The sequence below is a fragment of the Amia ocellicauda genome, chromosome 1 (genome assembly GCF_036373705.1).
Source record: "Amia ocellicauda isolate fAmiCal2 chromosome 1, fAmiCal2.hap1, whole genome shotgun sequence".
NCBI classification, from domain to species: Eukaryota; Metazoa; Chordata; class Actinopteri; order Amiiformes; family Amiidae; genus Amia; species Amia ocellicauda.
In genome coordinates this window covers 45,491,548-45,510,772 of record NC_089850.1, presented here as the reverse complement: position 1 = coordinate 45,510,772, position 19,225 = coordinate 45,491,548, and the positions used below count along the sequence as shown (strand labels likewise).

Below are 19,225 nucleotides of genomic sequence, written 5' to 3'. Positions count from 1 at the left end.
ACCGTTTCAACTTCATGTTGAAACGAACTACAAACGCAGCCAATGGACTCAAACTGTTCCTCACATTTATATTCACCCTCTCCCTCAAGTGCTTTCATATGAGATTTAAAGTTCCCCTATGCGTTCACATTCATCATTCATCTTTGAGAGAGTTTTCAGTTTTATTTTTCAAATACTCGTAAAACAGTTTTTCCTTCTTTCTTCAAAATGCTGCAGTAGAACACAATCGCTATTTGGAACATATTTAGTAAATGATACTCAATATTTAGAAACAAAGGTAAAAAAAGTTATTTTAACTATCAAAATTCAAACTTTCTTTATTCCAAGTGCTTAAACTAATTAATTATTTTTAAAGTGTTACACTTGTGAGACCAACAACTAACCATATAACAGAATATCTTCTGTATTTTAGGTACATTACATTAAAAAAATAATCTATAAAAACTTTTTATGTAGATACAGATATACGTATCTTAAAGCTGTATTGATCCACTGAAGGATGAAGGCCTACCCAAGATATTTCCATTTGCTCCGATCTATAGCTCCCCTTTTCCATGTTACACTTGTAAAGTTGATTTCATCTCCCCAACTTTTATGTGCTTTTCTTTTTTAATCTCTTGGGCTCCATTCGATACCTTCAATTGTCCACTGTTGATTTGTTCTTGTAACATCAGGCCCATTGGCGTTTTAACAATTGTCACAGTTTTGTTCTTGGATCCATTCATTCATGTTCCTGTCTTCTGTTATTCCAAGAAGTCTTCTATCCATGCTTCTTTGTGTTGTCTGCAGTTTCTGTAATAATTTCACATTTGTGCCCAGATTTAACTGCCATACGTGAGCACTGGTAGTTTGCATTGATCAAATACTTCTCTTCAGGCATGTAATTAATATATAGATGACTCACTTAATTTCAAATCATAATCCTGTCTTGCATAATTTGTAACTAAGTAAGCTGAAAGGAGAGATTCACTTTTATATTAAGAATGGACAAATGATGCACTTAAACTCTATAATCTTTTAAGCCGTGAGTGTTTCCATTAGTTTTGTTTGATGCATGACCTTTTCCTTTAGAGCTGGTAGGCCATTACAAAACTGACCATGAAAGAAGCGAGTGAAATACGAAGAGAAGCTGTGATTGAATTACTTCGCACAGGACAGATGCAGGAGCACTTTGTGCCACCTTCCACGTGGAGATATTGCAAAGAGGAAGGAGGGTGAATTAATGTGTGTGTGTGTGTGTTACATATCTATATGTATGATCAAATATCAATGTCATGAATTATTTATAAAAGCAATCTGTAAAAATGCAAAGGAAATATATAATCCAAGAATCAGTACAAAAATTGAAATGATAGTTTAGATACATTTTTATTCTGTCATTAATTTATTGTATGTGTGTGTGTGTGTGTATATATATATATATATATATATATATATATAATGTCAAATTACAGACAGGTGACAAATTAAAGGAAAAACCAACATATAGTGTCTCAGTAAGGTGTTGGGCACCACAAGTCACCAGAACAGCTTCAATGTTCTTGGCACAGATTCTATGAGTCTCTGGACTCTACTGGAGGGATAAACATCATTCTTCCAAAAGATATTCCCTCATTTGGTGTTTTGATGATGGTGGTGGAGGTCAGTCCAAAATGAATGTATGTATATATACACTCATCTAAAGGATTATTAGGAACACCTGTTCAATTTCTCATTAATGCAATTATCTAACCAACCAATCACATGGCAGTTGCTTCAATGCATTTAGGGGTGTGGTCCTGGTCAAGACAATCTCCTGAACTCCAAACTGAATGTCTGAATGGGAAAGAAAGGTGATTTAAGCAATTTTGAGCGTGGCATGGTTGTTGGTGCCAGACGGGCCGGTCTGAGTATTTCACAATCTGCTCAGTTACTGGGATTTTCACGCACAACCATTTCTAGGGTTTACAAAGAATGGTGTGAAAAGGGAAAAACATCCAGTATGCGGCAGTCCTGTGGGCGAAAATGCCTTGTTGATGCTAGAGGTCAGAGGAGAATGGGCCGACTGATTCAAGCTGATAGAAGAGCAACTTTGACTGAAATAACCACTCGTTACAACCGAGGTATGCAGCAAAGCATTTGTGAAGCCACAACACGTACAACCTTGAGGCGGATGGGCTACAACAGCAGAAGACCCCACCGGGTACCACTCATCTCCACTACAAATAGGAAAAAGAGGCTACAATTTGCACAAGCTCACCAAAATTGGACAGTTGAAGACTGGAAAAATGTTGCCTGGTCTGATGAGTCTCGATTTCTGTTGAGACATTCAGATGGTAGAGTCAGAATTTGGCGTAAACAGAATGAGAACATGGATCCATCATGCCTTGTTACCAATGTGCAGGCTGGTGGTGGTGGTGTAATGGTGTGGGGGATGTTTTCTTGGCACACTTTAGGCCCCTTAGTGCCAATTGGGCATCGTTTAAATGCCACGGCCTACCTGAGCATTGTTTCTGACCATGTCCATCCCTTTATGACCACCATGTACCCATCCTCTGATGGCTACTTCCAGCAGGATAATGCACCATGTCACGAAGGTCGAATCATTTCAAATTGGTTTCTTGAACATGACAATGAGTTCACTGTACTAAACTGGCCCCCACAGTCACCAGATCTCAACCCAATAGAGCATCTTTGGGATGTGGTGGAACGGGAGCTTCGTGCCCTGGATGTGCATCCCACAAATCTCCATCAGCTGCAAGATGCTATCCTATCAATATGGGCCAACATTTCTAAAAAATGCTTTCAGCACCTTGTTGAATCAATGCCACGTAGAATTAAGGCAGTTCTGAAGGCGAAAGGGGGTCAAACACAGTATTAGTATGGTGTTCCTAATAATCCTTTAGGTGAGTGTATATATGTGTGTGTGATCTACAGATATTAAAAGTATAGCTTGAATGAGTCGGCCCATTCTCCTCTGACCTCTAGCATCAACAAGGCATTTTCGCCCACAGGACTGCCGCATACTGGATGTTTTTCCTTTTTCACACCATTCTTTGTAAACCCTAGAAATGGTTGTGCGTGAAAATCCCAGTAACTGAGCAGATTGTGAAATACTCAGACCGGCCCGTCTGGCACCAACAACCATGCCACGCTCAAAATTGCTTAAATCACCTTTCTTTCCCATTCAGACATTCAGTTTGGAGTTCAGGAGATTGTCTTGACCAGGACCACACCCCTAAATGCATTGAAGCAACTGCCATGTGATTGGTTGGTTAGATAATTGCATTAATGAGAAATTGAACAGGTGTTCCTAATAATCCTTTAGGTGAGTGTATGTGTGTATATATATATATAAGTATGACTTGGTAATTTGCTCTTGTGTATCCTCAGCACAGTCTGGCATTTATACTATAGAAGCAGAAGTGAGAAACATGACAAACTCGGCTGTACGCTCATTTTAATATGGTAGAGCTCTTAAAATACAGTGCGGTATGTGTATAGCCTATGTTAACCAACCATCAAATACTTACATCCAATACACTGGGAATCAAAGAAATAAACCCTTGTACTCCCCAGAACAGCTGTCTTTGATCAAACAGATACCTTTTATTAAACTTGACTAGAGTAGACACTGGCTGCTGTCTGTACATATCTACTTGGTTCCTAACACTCAATCAAAATGAATTGTGGACAAGACAGACTTTAATCTCAACCCCCTTATACACAACACACATTCTGCAGGTCCCATATTGCGCCTGTTTAAAAATAATGCATGAAAGATGTGCATTTGACTTATTTGCTTTTTTAACATCTATGTGTCAGGAGATGACTCCAGCAACAGCAGAACTATTTAGCAGTGGTGCAGATCAGGATACACCCACACATCTGTAAAACTCTTCATCTTTTTTGCGAGTGCTCTTTTGTTTCGTATGTCCGTACAGCTTTACTTAAATAACCCGTGATCCTCTCATCCCAGAGAAGAATGATGCGTCCCTACATACAGAGTAGAAAAATGGGTTTCTGTTAGTTGAGAGCATCGTAGGAATGAAATGCTAAAGACAGAAAAATCTTGAAAATGAATATACGTGTAGTGAAATGATGAATCCATTGACCCATTGACCTCAACTGTCATGACCTGATTTAAAAAATAAAATAATTAATATTTCTTGGAGAGTGTGCTAGTTTAACGTTCAAGCTGAATGTCCATGCTATTTAAATGTATGGTATTATATACTCATGTATGTGTCACCTGCACATTTCAATTATTTTCTTACTTGCATTCCCTATTGTTTGTTTTCTTTTCATTTGAATGGTAGTTTGCTTTCGTTCACATTTAGGTGATTACTTGGATGCAAATGTAGCTTCTGGAATGACCTCCCAGAGCTGCAAGGAGTATGTTGATTTGTACTCTGGCAATATATTGTATGCAAACCATACGACCTTCTCATAAACTCATAAAATATTCAGATTTTCTTTAAGCGGTGGTTAACCTTTGTCTTAAGGTTAACTGTCAAGGGGTGCTTGCAACTCTAAATCCAATGACTGGATCAAGTCAAGGGAGTACATCACTCCAGCTGTGGTCTGCGGAGTGCCTTCCTCCCTAGTGGATTTATCCTACAGTGTAGAGAGAAGTCCACATTTTCTCTGGAGCTCCAGTTCAATGGCAATGCTTTCCTGATGTCAATTAAATTAATCAAATAAACTGTTGAAGTAATTAATTGCCTCTGTGATATATTTATATATATATATCACAGTAATTGATACTTATACATGTTTTTAATTTTAAAAATGTTACTTGAATTCAATAGTGTGGGTTGTCAGGATGATAGTGCTTTTGTGACATGTAGGATTCATGGAAAACTTTTAATTAGATCTGCAGTAGTTTAACACATGATAATACCATTCAAGGTTATTCATGTTATGTTGAAGGACTTAACACAAGAACCGGAAAGGGAATACAATAATTACTCCCTTGTTTTTGTAGAATATTTTCCAAATTTGAAAAGTATATCGATCAACGCAAGAAAGAAGAGCATCCTTGAATTAATCATGAAATGTTCACGGCATGTCAGGTTAATTATTTTATTTTTAAATGGAGAACTAGTAAAATTCTCATTAACTGAAAATTATTACTGTTCTACCACGAGAAGGCAGAGAAATTGAGTAATTGTTAATTTTTTAGTGAGTTGGGGAGGGTGGGGGGGGAGTGGAATATTGAGCCTGGTATGTCAAATACTGTCAACAAGACGGGTTTCTGTCACTGGAAGGATTTGAGACATTAACAATTTCTGTCAGGCTGCTGACAAAATCATGGCAGATATTTCCCATGATAGTGAGATGACTGCTGGCGTTTGTCAACAAATCCTGTCACCATGGAGGCAAATAGACCATGTCTGTATAAGTGACAGGCTTGGCACTGTGCTCCCTTGAGCACTCGCCAAGGTGTTCAGAGGGAGTGTGGGAAAAACCTATGTTTCTGCCTTGCCTTTCATATAAAATTGCAGAAGGAAAATGAGCTGTCACTCCAATTCCCATGATGCTTTGCTGCTTAGCATAACTCTGCTGTGTGGGCCAGCGTCTGTTGGTCCTTACTCTGACAGATAATTAAGTAAAGCTGCAATTTTTTTTAGACGGCTCCTTTTCTTGTCATTTGCATTTTTAGCCAGAGGCAACCAGTTATGAAAAAACATGATGGAAAGAGGGTAAGAAGCCAATTAGTCAGATGGATGGATGGCTGACTGACAGCCCTCTGGTACTGGAATCCCAGAATTCATTTAATTTTTTTAGTCTTATGAATGTTTGGACAAACGTCATCACATTGTCTGCCGGGAAAGAGCTTAGGTATGTTCAGGCATTAGTTTATATGCCTGTAACTGCTGCTTTCCTTTTGCCTTTTCCATTTTCCAGGGTGCTGATACCTAATATTGATTGTATTACACTGCTCCCTCAACCACACTGAACTGTTTATTGTTTTGACTCCCTTGAAATATTTCTAAAGTTAAGCACTGTAGGTCAGGACCTGAAAGCTTGGTTCCTTTAATTATTGATGCAGGGGCAGGTGGCACTGGGGTCACAGTTGCAGGCTGGTCGTTTTGTAATAGCCCTCTTGAGGAGATATGTTTTGGATGGGTTTGTTCTTACAATCTATGTGTTTAAAGGTTGATGTTTAGGGGTCCCCCAGAAGAACAGAGGAATAAAACCTTCTTCAGAAAAATAAATAAAAGGAATAAAACCTTCTCCCAAAAGCATTTATGTAATTGAAAAAACAATGAGGGCAATAGAATGTGAGGGCAATTATGCTTTATATAAACAAATACATATATTTAGTCTCATACACTGTGATGAATTTCATAGTATTTAAAGGTCTTATGACTAGAGCCCTCCTGCCCTCACCCCCTTTAAAGAAAAATAATATATATATATATATATATATATATATATATATATATATTTACATATGTGTCTGTTATCTATCTTTTCAGATCTTGTGTAACTTGTTTCCTGAGCTGCAAACACATCTCTCTATTTTGTGAGGTTAGGAGAGAGACAATCCTACAGACATTTAAATATGCTCATAGAATGATCTTTGAAAAAAGGACAGAAAAATCATGTTGATTAACTTCTAGCTGTAATGATATTTGATTATTACCTGATATTATCTTGTAAAGTAAACTGTTAAAATGCAATTTGCAAAACTTCATGGTTTTAAAAGAAACGATGCTTGCAACTGTTTTACTCTTCCCCTCCAATGCAGTTTGAGAACATCGAAAATTCCTTTGTGACTCCCGTAGCAGGGTTTTAATTCTGTGTGTGGTTAATTTCCTCTCATGCTTCTTAATAGCACTATTTGATCACTGAACCGTAAAGCTGTACCTGCACTAATGTTAAATAGTTAAACACGAGTTAAAAACCTTTGAAGATGAGATGAGCTTATGTTGTGTTGCAGGAAAACACAAATCTTCTGCTGAACCGACAGACTTAATTATGTCTCTCTCAAAAGATGAGCGAGGGTTCAAAGGGTTTCATTATTTAATGGAATTGAAAACTTGGTAATGCTTTATCCTAGAGGGTCATGAATAAGGATTTAACATATGTACTGAACTGATCATTTGTAACATAGTATATAAATCAGAGGTCAGACAACGTGTAACAAGATGTGTCTTAATTTCCCGCCCAAAATGCAAATACTAAACAATATGATTTGTCCTTCTATATTGAAACTCCAGGTGATATTTATCAATTATTTTTATTTGATATGCCGTTGGATGTTGTTTTATAAGGTAATTCACTCTCTGTTGAACACTTACAATATAATATAAAACAAAGCATTACCCAAATCTTCCCCCTAAAATAAATATAAAACATGAACTCTGTTGTGATTACTTTGAAGTTATAATATTCACATTGACATTAAATATTAGGGACAGAAATGTAAAGGAATATATACATGAGTAAAATGAATACAATTTTAAAAAGGGCCAGGGATTTTATTCTAAGAAAAATAAATTCTTCTTAGCTGATTCCGCAGGCACGGAAAGAAAGGTAACCCATGAAAACCTTAGCTGTGCTGCCTTCATTTGCCTTTGATTTATTTGTACTGAATACTTTTTGAGACTCCCCAGCTATATTCCCACTTTTTGAATCCTCTGCGACCGGGCAGATTCAAAGGCACGCACAGCCCTCCTTGGAGATTTGTGCTGTCAGGCCAGTCACTTTTTATTCAGTCTGTGAACCCACAACACAAACAAACGCGAGTCTGCTCGGGAGCGCGGACACACACCTAGCAGCTTCTCAAAGGGCCTTGGTCAGCGGCAGGCTGAGCCTTCCCCCAGCAGCTCTTACCCACATCTAACACAAACACTTAATTTATGCCTTTACTGAAGGTGTGTGTAAAATCAGCTCTTAAATGTTTTGGGGAATACAGATTTTCATAATTTATAGCTACAGAAAATTATTTAGAGACTATCATTTTGTCGGTTGATGCTAATAAAATGTTTAGCCTGAATCTTTTTGCTCTGCAGGACCTTAACAATGAATACTAATGTTATTTATTAATATTGCTGCTCATTATAATTCAATTATTTTCTTTTATTATTTTCTATAAAAAAGAGGCAAAAACCTTTTATGCAAATTAACATCCAGCAATGTTGTGCACATCTGTGGTTAAAAATACAGCCATAATTGTAACTAGCTGCTAACAGCCATATTTCATAGGAAAACAAATAACTACAGATTTGAAAATTATCAGTTATTGGTTTCAGCATAGAGGAATACATTTTACTGGAATTGATCATGAATTAAAAAAAGTAAAGAACAATTCTATCTTTATAGTTTGTTGTGACTGATATTACTTAAAGCTTCTTCATCTGAATAGAAATCTAAATAATAATAATAATAATAATAATAATAATAATAATAATAATAATAATAATAATACATTCTATAAAGTTATAAATGGAATTAATTGTATGTTTCCATATCTTTAGATGACCCCTTGACCTCTGGCAGTAAACATGTACATTTTGTTGCTGCTGTCCAATTATCAAGTTCATCTGTATAAATGAGAAATTACTTGAAGCTTACATGAGCATCAATTTGAAGTCATTGTAACTGAAGGCAAAAATCATTGCTCTCTTCAAGAAGAACTGCTTCACACTTTCCTTTTGCCTCAATTACGATTCGGTCTTGTTTCTCCGCACGCTTCCCCAAAACACGAACAAAAAGCAAACAGAGTTTAATAAACGATCAGGCCTTTCAGAAGTCCTCAAACTCTTGGGACCATGACAGGAAAAGAAAAGAAAACAAAAGAAAAGGAAAAAAAGAAAAGAAAAAAAAAATAGCCTTGGAGTTTCCTGTGTGTCAGCATAAAGACCTGGAGATGAGCACAGGATGTTTCTTTTGAAGCTGCAGTGAAAATATAATTGTTTTTTAACTGTTCCTTGGCAGCATGATTCCTAGAAAGATTAATAAAATAATCCCGGTCACCAGAAGAATTTGTTTGCTCTGTGGATAAATAAAAACTACGATAATATTGCTTTCCTTTTCTTTGTGTAGCTCAGGGAAAGAAATCATTTATAGTTCGATGATTGTGTCTTTTATGTTACAGCTTCCATTGTGATGATATATAAAACATGCAACATGTATCATTTATGAAAGTATTCAAACTAACCCATAAAAACTCTAGTATCAGACAGTATACAAATATTAACCTCACCTCATCCTGTGAACAGTTTAATTAAAAATAAGTTTGGGATTGAAATATAAAGACAGAATGCGGTGAGATATACCCCCGTTCCTTCGGTAGTCGTGGAGGAATAATTGCAGCAAAGCTAGAGATATGAGCTGTGCAGTGTCTCTGTCCAGGATGGGGCGTAATGATGGGAGTTTGGTGAGGCTAAGGTTTACTGTACTGGGAAATCAGCTGACAATCCCTAGGGTTGTTTTTGAGGGCTTATTTGAGGGGCAGGTTAGGTAGCTGTTGGAGAAAGTTATACATAAACAGCTAGATTATCTGAATACATCAGGATTTGAAGGTAAAGTTGTGGGCAGAGACTCTGCAAATCAGGGCAAAATGATGAAAACAAAAAATATCAGTTCTACCTACCTATACGAGTTGGCGTAGTTCACTGGAAGACCCGGTGACCGCTTCAATTTATTTCTGTGGTATTGCTTCATCTGCCCTTGAATTAATTAGTCTCTGAGCACCACGCAAAGCCATATCATATTTTACTTCTCCCTTCAGCAAACTGTGTGGGGTTCCTGAGCAGGAGCCCAAGACTGCGTTCTGACCTGCGGTTGGAGCTCTGTCCAGTGGTCTGGGATGCACACAATCGTTCTCGCTCTAGGGTTGCTGCCCCTCTTGTGATTATTTTTTCCGATGCTTCCACTCAAAATGCACTTCGGCCGCTGAGGGTATGTGAGGTACTCAGTGTGTTTATTTATGTGTTTGTTTGCTCCATTGCAGTTGGATATACACACATATCCAGGAATGCATTGTGCATGGGTGGACACTTGGTCGCAGTACACTTACTTACAGGAGCAGTTGATGTTGTCTGCCTCTCCTAGCTTTTCACACTTGTTTCATAACCTTCACAACCTCAAGGCTGACTGTGAGAGTAATGAGATGGGGAAGGGTAACCGGGTTACGGAGCGCTTCAGTGCTCACTGCTTTGGCAAGACCTCTGGCGACAGCACTGCGCTCCTCCACCAGACTTCTTGGCAGTCAGGCTTTTCAGACAGTAGATTATTATTATTTTTTGTCAAGCCTGGCAAAGAGCAATTGAATCAGTAACACAACCTGAAAAAAAACTACAAAAAAGAATAAGAAATTAATTTAAATAATAGGACACTATGAATTATTATCAAAAAACTTAATTGAGTCTTAATTCTGCTCTGACTATAAGATAAAGGGTGTATGACGGGATCTAGTCCTAAGAAAGTCCTGCTTTTTTAATTTGATTGCAGCTGTCTTCTCCTTTACTTTTGCCGTTTGCTGTTACTTCCTCATGTTGACGCAAACCAAAACTTCCAAATGAGTGGAATCAGTTATTTCCCTCTTTTCTTTTTCTCTTTTTGTGTGTTTGCTTATTGGTTTCTTTCTTTGTTGTGCTCGCAGGTCTGGAACTGCTTACAACCAGGCAGGCAGTGTTTTTTCTTTCGCAGTACTTCTTCCAGGTACTTCTTTCTAAAGATGTGTTGAAAGACGGACACGGTGACATTTCTTCCATCTCAGCATATTGTCACTCTGTTTTAATGTAGCTCTCCTTCTATCTAACACCTGTAAACCAATCATGATTTGTTATGGCACGGATAGATAAAAACTCTGAAACACCTTCTAGAAAGCATTAGTCCATGAATGCTAAATGAAATGAAATACATTCAGAAAGAAACATTATATTTTATATGAAACAATTTCCCAGTTATATTGTTCATAATTTACCTTTATGTACAGCCTGTAAATGTAGATGTCTTTCTGATCTGCTCTGGTTTACAGTTAGGGATAAAAGCAGTGTGTGCAAAATAACACAGCATGTATAAAGTCATTCAAAAGATGGTGACCATCCTAGTTTTGACTGTAGAGCTCTTCATTGTACACAAGGGAGTTGCAGTGATTAGCGTAGTACGAAAAGGACACAAGAAAGTCTGGTACAAGCTTGCCGTGAGGAAAGTGGGTCAGAATGCTAACTTGAACAAAATGATTAGTTTTCTTACCCAAAACTAGTGTCTCCAGGACAGATGTTAAGTGTCTTCTGAGATGTTTACAGCATGTTTACGGCCTCCCCGGAGGAGACTGAAACACTCCCAAGTCATGTTCGGCAGACGGTTTCCAAATCATACCATCATATTTTAGCCTAAAAATACCAATAAAACTTAAAATCAGTATCGATAGGCCTTACCAATTTTCAGACCTCAACCCAGGTCAGAACATTTGTGCGATGGATTGAAGACAGTGATTCTTCATGGAGGAGTCAGGGAAACCTGCTTGAAAAAATGCCTGAATGCAGAATAATTAATCGTAGATAAATGGTTACATTAATATGCAACTATTTTTGACAGTTATGCTACTCATGAATACAATACAAATAGTCATTATATATATATGTATATGTATATTTTTGATGTCAAATAAATAAATATTGAATGCACACCTTACTTTTTGTACTAAATCATCTCTTAGTGGCCCTTTTTCAAACATAATATTTTATGAATTCATAACACACAATGATATCAATAACAATAAAAATAAATATTTATGAAGACACATTTGAAATACCTGGCAGCCTGAAGGAAAACAATAATACAATCAGGAGTATCTGTCTCCACTATATATAATCTAATGGATCGCCCAATTTATGGATCAGGTTAAATACCCGCTAAGGTACTATATACTAGTGCATGTCTTATTCTTTCTTTAAAATACAAAAGTGTCATTGAGAGCTTCACAGCTTTGTTGATGAAACCTCACATGAAAGCACAGCACATAATACATTTACCATCAGCCCCCTCTAAGACATTTTATAAGAACTTAGTCTATCGAAAATGGATTAAAGAAAAGGAATGACTGCAGGACAGATATACCTCAAAAAGTTCACTTCATTAATAGTTTCAACCTCAAATATGTTGCATGGTGCTTGATTGTTTTAATACATAATCGTGTGGAAATGTAAATATATATATATTTAAAATAAAATTTGGTCACAAGTGATTTGAATTTCATAACCTCAACCACCTGCAACGTCTAACGTCTAGACATCGCTGCATGACTTTCTTAGCTGAATCTGCAATGCAGAATTTGGCATTTCATTTAATTCAAATAAAATAGTCATGAAAAATATAAAACTGGTATGATACATTTATAACAATTATAAAACAAATGAAGTAACAAATGAGCATTAAAGGTGCTTAACTATAATTATGTGGCACATGGAGTCATATCAAACATATTGATTTGACAAGATAAGACAAATTCTTAATGTTCAAAATTAATTAATTAAGATTTTGACTGGCAATAGGGATGCACAATTTAAATAATGTAAAAAAATATGTGATGTGTATTTATGTGATTTATTTATCATTTTATATTTTTAACATTGTGGCAAATAGATTAAAAAATAGTAAAACAGGTTTGAACTCACCATGTTGGGAAATGCTTCATACCTGTGGCCCACAGTAAGATAACTGTGAAGCATCAATCTGCTGAATTAGATTTTTATTTCAGAAACTGGAACCGTGTAAAAAAACTAAAAACAAAACACTAATGCTCTCTGCTTTCAAATCGAATTTAATTAGTTTAATTTTAAATAGTTCTCATGCAAGCCATGTTTCTGACCTGACATAAATACATAAATAAGTTTCTATTATAGTATTCTAGTAATTATACGTACTTCAGTACTTAAAAACACACTCCTCACCCATGTATGTATGGAAATGTATTTTATCTCACTTATCAATAGACAATATGTATTAGCTATGTAAAGCAAGTAAGGCTTTAACAGACACAAGCATATGGCAAGTTTATTTCTAGCTATCTGTTGCTAAATTGTGACACTTTTAAAGAAATAGCAACAACAAGAAACAACAGCATTTACAAGTAAATAACAAAACTGGCACTATTACTACCAAAGAAAGATCTTTATCTGCTACTACTTGCAGCAATAATAGCGATCATCCCAAAACCTGGCTCATATCATTGGCTCACTGCAATCTATTATTTTACCAGTAGGTGCCAATATTGCTCTAGTAATGCTCTCAGAGTGTATTCTAAGATGTGAGTGGCATACACGGAATATATTCCCATACCATTTTGAAACCCAAAGCAGGCTGTTCAAAATGGACCAAATGGGGCTCATTAAGTGCAAGTGTCACCAACAAATACAGACAAGGTACAGAAAGCTATAATGGAGGCTTAGATCAGGTGCACAGAGAAAGACCACTTCTGAAATTGTTGATAATCTGTTTCCCTTGCAGGGTTTGCATTCTCAGCAGAACCAGATGTGCCTGTAAGCATCTCTTAGTACCAGAGGCATCAAGAGACATCTCAAATTCTACCAGAGCCTTGGGTCCCTAATCTGCCTGTGGGGCCAAGGTTTTGATAGCCCTAGTGCTAAATTATGCTTTTGGTTTAATTAGTCCTAAAGATTAGAAATATCCAGCCAGAAGATGGCACTGTAGGAACTGGGACAGTTCAGTCTATCTATCAATCGATCCATCTTTCTCTCTATCTATCTCTCTGTCCATCCGTCTGTCTGTCGGCCGGCTGGCTGACATTCAGTCTGGTCTAAAGGATTTGTGTTACCAATATAGTTAGCACTGCTTTAATACCAATATACTACAATAACAATGTTTAACCTGAACAGAAAGTCAAACAGTGTTAGGTAAGCACTGAAGATCTGGTGTTTATCTCTGAATACAGTTGCATTATTTGAAATGTCATTTATACTGTATACATTGTGGCACAGTTCAGGGAAAGGTTTGATATTGTCTTTAGAACTTTGAAGTTCCTCTGGCTTCTATGCTCTTACTATCCCCATTCATTCAAAAAGAAACAAAACACATCAAAAAGCAATAACAAACAGTAATTCCCATTCACTCCAGCTTGGGATGGATTTTCACCAATACATGATGCAGTTGTAAATGGAACTGTCCCTTTCATTGCACATAGTGGGGTTCTGACAAATACATCATTATGTGTCACCCCATGTTGCTACAGCTGTATTTATTTTATTTTTAAAGAAAGCACACATGTTGATAGTGAGTGTTTAACTTTTATACCTGATAATTACAAAAAATAAAATAAAACAGGTTGTGAACAATCAATCCTAAAAAGTTTCTCACACGGGGACATCGACATGATAAGATTATTGTGCTTTCAAAATCTCTGTCAATTGCATGTTGCAGTAAAACAAGCACACACATAAATTATATAAATATGAAAGGAGTCCATTACTTCTTTAATCCTCCAATAATAATAATAATACATTTTAAATATATAAATTAATACATACGAAAAATAATGGATTAATGAAAAGCAGATATGGCGTAAAAATCTATAACATTTCAAGTTTTTATGGTGTCTTACTATGTCTTCCAACTTATTATTTATATGCATTACAATATGATTCATAGATTACTTGTAGAATTGCATGCTTTCCATATAAATTACATATTTCCCGAGGTTAACCAAGCTTATCCTGGAATTAACTGTATGCAAAAACCGTACTTTTTAAATGTTAGTGCCTCACTCTCTGATGATAAAATGTTGTAAATGCCAATGCGACTTGTGTAAGACAAGACCACAACATGCATCCCGTTCAGGTTTTACACTGAGCCTCATCACACTTACTGTTCATTACATTCGTCTGATTCCACAATATGGTGAAACCACGGCCTTGGGGCCCTTTTTAGCCTTTCAGCCTGCCTTCATTTCACAGTTGACTCAAGTTCATTCCTGTGCCGTTAGACTTTCCACTTGTAATCAGTGGCTTGTTTAAAATATGCTCAGTAAACTTTAGTCTGCTTGTTCGAATGCCAACTGATTCACCAATGACTGAGACGGGCATTTATACCACATAGATCCTGTCACAGACACAGCTCAGCCACTCACCGTGTCTGTCCACCTGTAGAGTCCAAAGCACTCTAGCAAAGAAACTGAGTGATTGTGCCTAGTGTTCAGCCTTAAAAGGTACAAAAAAAAAGTATTACACACTGAACATGGAAACTGATAACCCACTTCAGCATACTATATGGCACTAAAGCACTTAACTGGCACCACTGCATCCCAACGCACTGGCCTGGGTCATGTCACAGACCCCTGTATCAGACATTTAAACCATAGTCCCCTCTGCCTTGGGCTCTGTCATACAGCGCCTAAATATTTACTGTCAGACATTTAAAGGCAACCAACACTTGTAAACTGAAATATTATTATTATTTTATTATTATTATTAATATTAATATGTATGTATGTATGTATGTATATTTTCTGATGGATTAATTATCTTTAAAAACTGACTACGTCTAGAGTTCACACAAGTTATTATTTGCACATTTGTCAGTAGTACGTATCACATTAAATTAGACATTATATTTTATTTATTATTACTATTATTATTAATTATTTCCATGCAGACACCCTTGTCCAGGGCGACTTACAAAATATCAGAGCAATACAAAGTGCATTAATACAGTGCAATACAGTACAATACGATAATACAATAATAATACAAAAAATTTAGACCTCATGGTCACATCATGAATAATAAAAACTTAGACTGATGAGAGAAATTGTGGACTGGATGTCATAGGGTAACTGATTCTGTGAAATCTGGGTGAGGAAACGCTGGATGTAAACATGGCTGTTGGTTTTCATTCTTGAGTTCTATTGTTATTCATGTCAATATTTGGCTTTGGTGAATTGTCTTTAAACTGAAACCCGAGACTCTTATTTAATGAGATGGATCAGGAAGTGCATCCTTTAATTGATTCTTACAGCTGGAATATGCGTTTGAATGTTACCAGCCCTGCAGAAGTAGCCATAATTGCTAAACAAAACCTTATTATTCTGATGTAAGAGGCAGTGGATCTTAAATCGCCATTTATTTGACATACCTATAGTCTCAAACTGACTGAAAAAACAGTACCTTTTTACATTTCAGCTCCCAGTAGAGTTTAACTGAGATGAAGAGTAAAAAAAAAAAAAAGCATATTTTATGTGACTCGAGAGTTAATCCCATTGGGATTTTACATTACAGAAGTTTAGAAGTTGAAAAGGCTACTAAAATACTTGATTTGCATAACACAACATGGAAAACACCATTTTGTTTTCCTTATATATACTACACAGTCTGAGTGCCCCATCAGCAGACCTACCAGCTTCCCTATTAGCTGCTTCAGTTAAAATGGCATTTGTGCACTATTTTATAGGCAAGGCAGCTGACAACTGAATTAGTTCACCCTCCTTAGTATTCCACTGCTTTATGACAATAGCCTAAGGGTTTAGATAAAGATAACTGTGCCGTTTTCACACTGTTGTGCTATATTTTCTCATATAGTTAATGCAGCAATTGAAATGACATCTTGTCAAAACAATAGTTTACAAAAATGTGAAGTACTATGTTCCACCAGAAGGGGGGTGGTGGTGGTAATTTTTTTTCCCCTTCATTACATTTTTTACTTTTGCGATCTTATTTCTTTATGTTTCCAAACTCAAGGAACAGTTGCAGTGGCCAAGGCCTTCGTCTGATCTCGATGTACACTTCTGGCTTGGCACCAGTGTAGGTGGAAGTCTCAGAAACATTATAAATCGTGTGTGTCCAGTAAATGAATAAACTATCATAACTCAGAGCCTCCTTACCTGCCATCGCCTTAAACTTTGACATATTAACTAGTTAGCATATTTATATAAGTAACTGAGTCAGTGAGTGGTCTCGGTTCAGCAAATTGCTGTTGTTAAAGAAATGTGGCACGAAGTCGCGGTGGTATGCAGGGCACTGTGGGGTCAATGTGGTGAGAGTTGATCAAGGTCACACTGCCAAGAGTTCACTTGATTGGATCTGCCCCACCAGAACACATGGCCAAAGGTGCACGATTCAGGAAAGGTCACAGGAATGGTGCAGAACAAATGAGTCTTCGTTAACTGTGACCACAAACTTGGTGGACGAAGTGTGTGGGACCTTCCGCATTCTGCCCGACACATAAAAGAGGACCGAGGAATGAGCAGTGTAATAAACTGCGGCCCCCCCACACAGCCAGCCTGCGTAGCACACTGTCTTGCGTTACTTGTTGCTAAGGAAGTAGTGTGGGCTTTCATCTCTGGTCAAATTAATTACTATAATGCTCTTTTTGCTCATAAAAAAGCATTAGTCAATTGGCCATGGAATGTATAAAACGATTCTGTCTTTCAATAGACCTCTATAGAACTCTGTCCTGTTTCAGGCTGATCTGTTTTCCAGGCGCTCAACTGCCTGTTTCTCTTATTTTATACTGCTACCTGGTGTTTTGCTAGGCCAGTGTGCTTCTTCTGTTTCACATCAACCTGACCTGAGTCTTGCACAGGGCCAGTGTTGCCTGGATACCTAGCTTCTATCACCTTTTATTATTGTAACGATCTGATAGTCTTCTCCCAGCAGCCATTGGGAATAACGATGCCTACATACAGGGCCACAGCCTGACAGTGTGACTTATATATGCCATAATGTATTAAGCACTACCAAATGGTTTTAGTACCTAGATATAATTGTATGTATTAATATAACTATAAAATATGAACGTACCCAACAATTTTGAATTACAACAGGATAGCAACTGTTTAGATATTGTTGGTTCTAACCAGTCCAGTGTTCGTTATCAGTGTAGTTTATATGACAGGATGTATTCATTACTGCCATATATGATCTGCAGCACTCTTTGTTACCCCAGCTTTCCCGGTCACATTGCTCCCTGTTGTGTTCATCTGCTTTTTTGAAAACTCTTATAAACCAAACAAAAGGTGAAGGGCCTGCTGAGAGAGGTGGTTGTTTTGTAGAGGATGAATCAGTATTGCGCTGTAGGTAAGGCAACACACAATTGGAGCTGCCCAGATTCCCCACTGATGTTGAGACAAAGCGCTGGAACATGTCGAGTTTGTCTACTTCAGTGCATCCGAAAATACGTAGCCGAAATTACAAACGCCGAACACAGAGCAACATTATCAAATTTTCTATCTTTTATGTTTTGCCTCGTCTGTATTTAGAGGGCTTGGCTTGTTACTGCCAAGTGAAGGAGAAAGCTGGGGGAAGAAAGAAAAGATGAATAAATGTTGTTGCTTGGGCTATTCATAAACTACAGTGAAGCGTAATGAAATAAATTACAGCACTGAAAATTATACATTAACTGAAAAGTCAGGAATAAAAAATGCCAATGCTAAGAGAACTGTAAGGCATTGTGCTGATTTGTTTTACTTTATAGAAGCGTATACCTGGATAGTCACTTATGTTGAGGTTGAAGCAAAACATTTAAAGTGCATTTAAAAGAAAAAAAAATGTTTGGTGTTATTCAAAGGGGATAAAAAGCTTTCCTGAATTCTTCTTAATGTCGGGTGTAGTGAGGACACTGCCGTAGCATGTTGCAAATAACGAGGACTATAGTGGCTGTCTGAGGACCTACAGGGGGACACAGTAACGCCATGACACATATCTACCCCCTTTCTGAAGAGAATTACGATAACTGTAGCTTTTTCAGACCAGTGAGGTAAATGTGACCTTTTTATTCCTACTGACATGATATCTCTCACTTACAGGATCATTCTGGGTGAAATGTTTTATAAATAGGCTACATATAAGTGTCCAACTAACAGACTTTTTGGCATAGTTAGGGAGAGTCTGTTCTGTCACAAAGGTCATAGTCAATGAAACGTTCCGAGACCAAGCTTTGCTTGATTTACATGTCCTGTGTCAGAGAACAGACCTAGAAAAGATTCTTGTTATATCTTAAAATATTTCCAAGAAATCTATAATTTGGACCATGAACCCTGGGTTAATAGAAACTGGTACGGCACATCATTACACATCTACAGCAGGTTAATGGCCTGTCTCCAATTTCTTATTCAATTTCTTAACTGATAATTAGCACCTAAGGGCCTGATTCACCAAAGTTCCATGGGTACTCAAAAACTGGTGTTCCTCGGTTTGCTGATGTGACATTTTCAGCTATCTGGGGCTTACTCAAATATCATTTTCTTTTCTTGTCTATGTAATATTTATATTAT

The 19,225-nt window shown here is 37.0% G+C and overlaps 1 long non-coding RNA gene across 1 annotated transcript; it reads right to left on the bottom strand.

The window, feature by feature from the left end:
- Positions 1 to 7,129: 7,129 nt before the first annotated feature.
- Positions 7,130 to 11,327, bottom strand: LOC136751269 (uncharacterized). Its single transcript, XR_010816986.1, has 2 exons — positions 11,194 to 11,327; positions 7,130 to 10,759 (listed from the first exon to the last, which is right to left on the bottom strand). It is a non-coding gene; the product is annotated as an uncharacterized LOC136751269 (long non-coding RNA).
- Between the last annotated feature and the right edge of the window lie 7,898 nt (positions 11,328 to 19,225).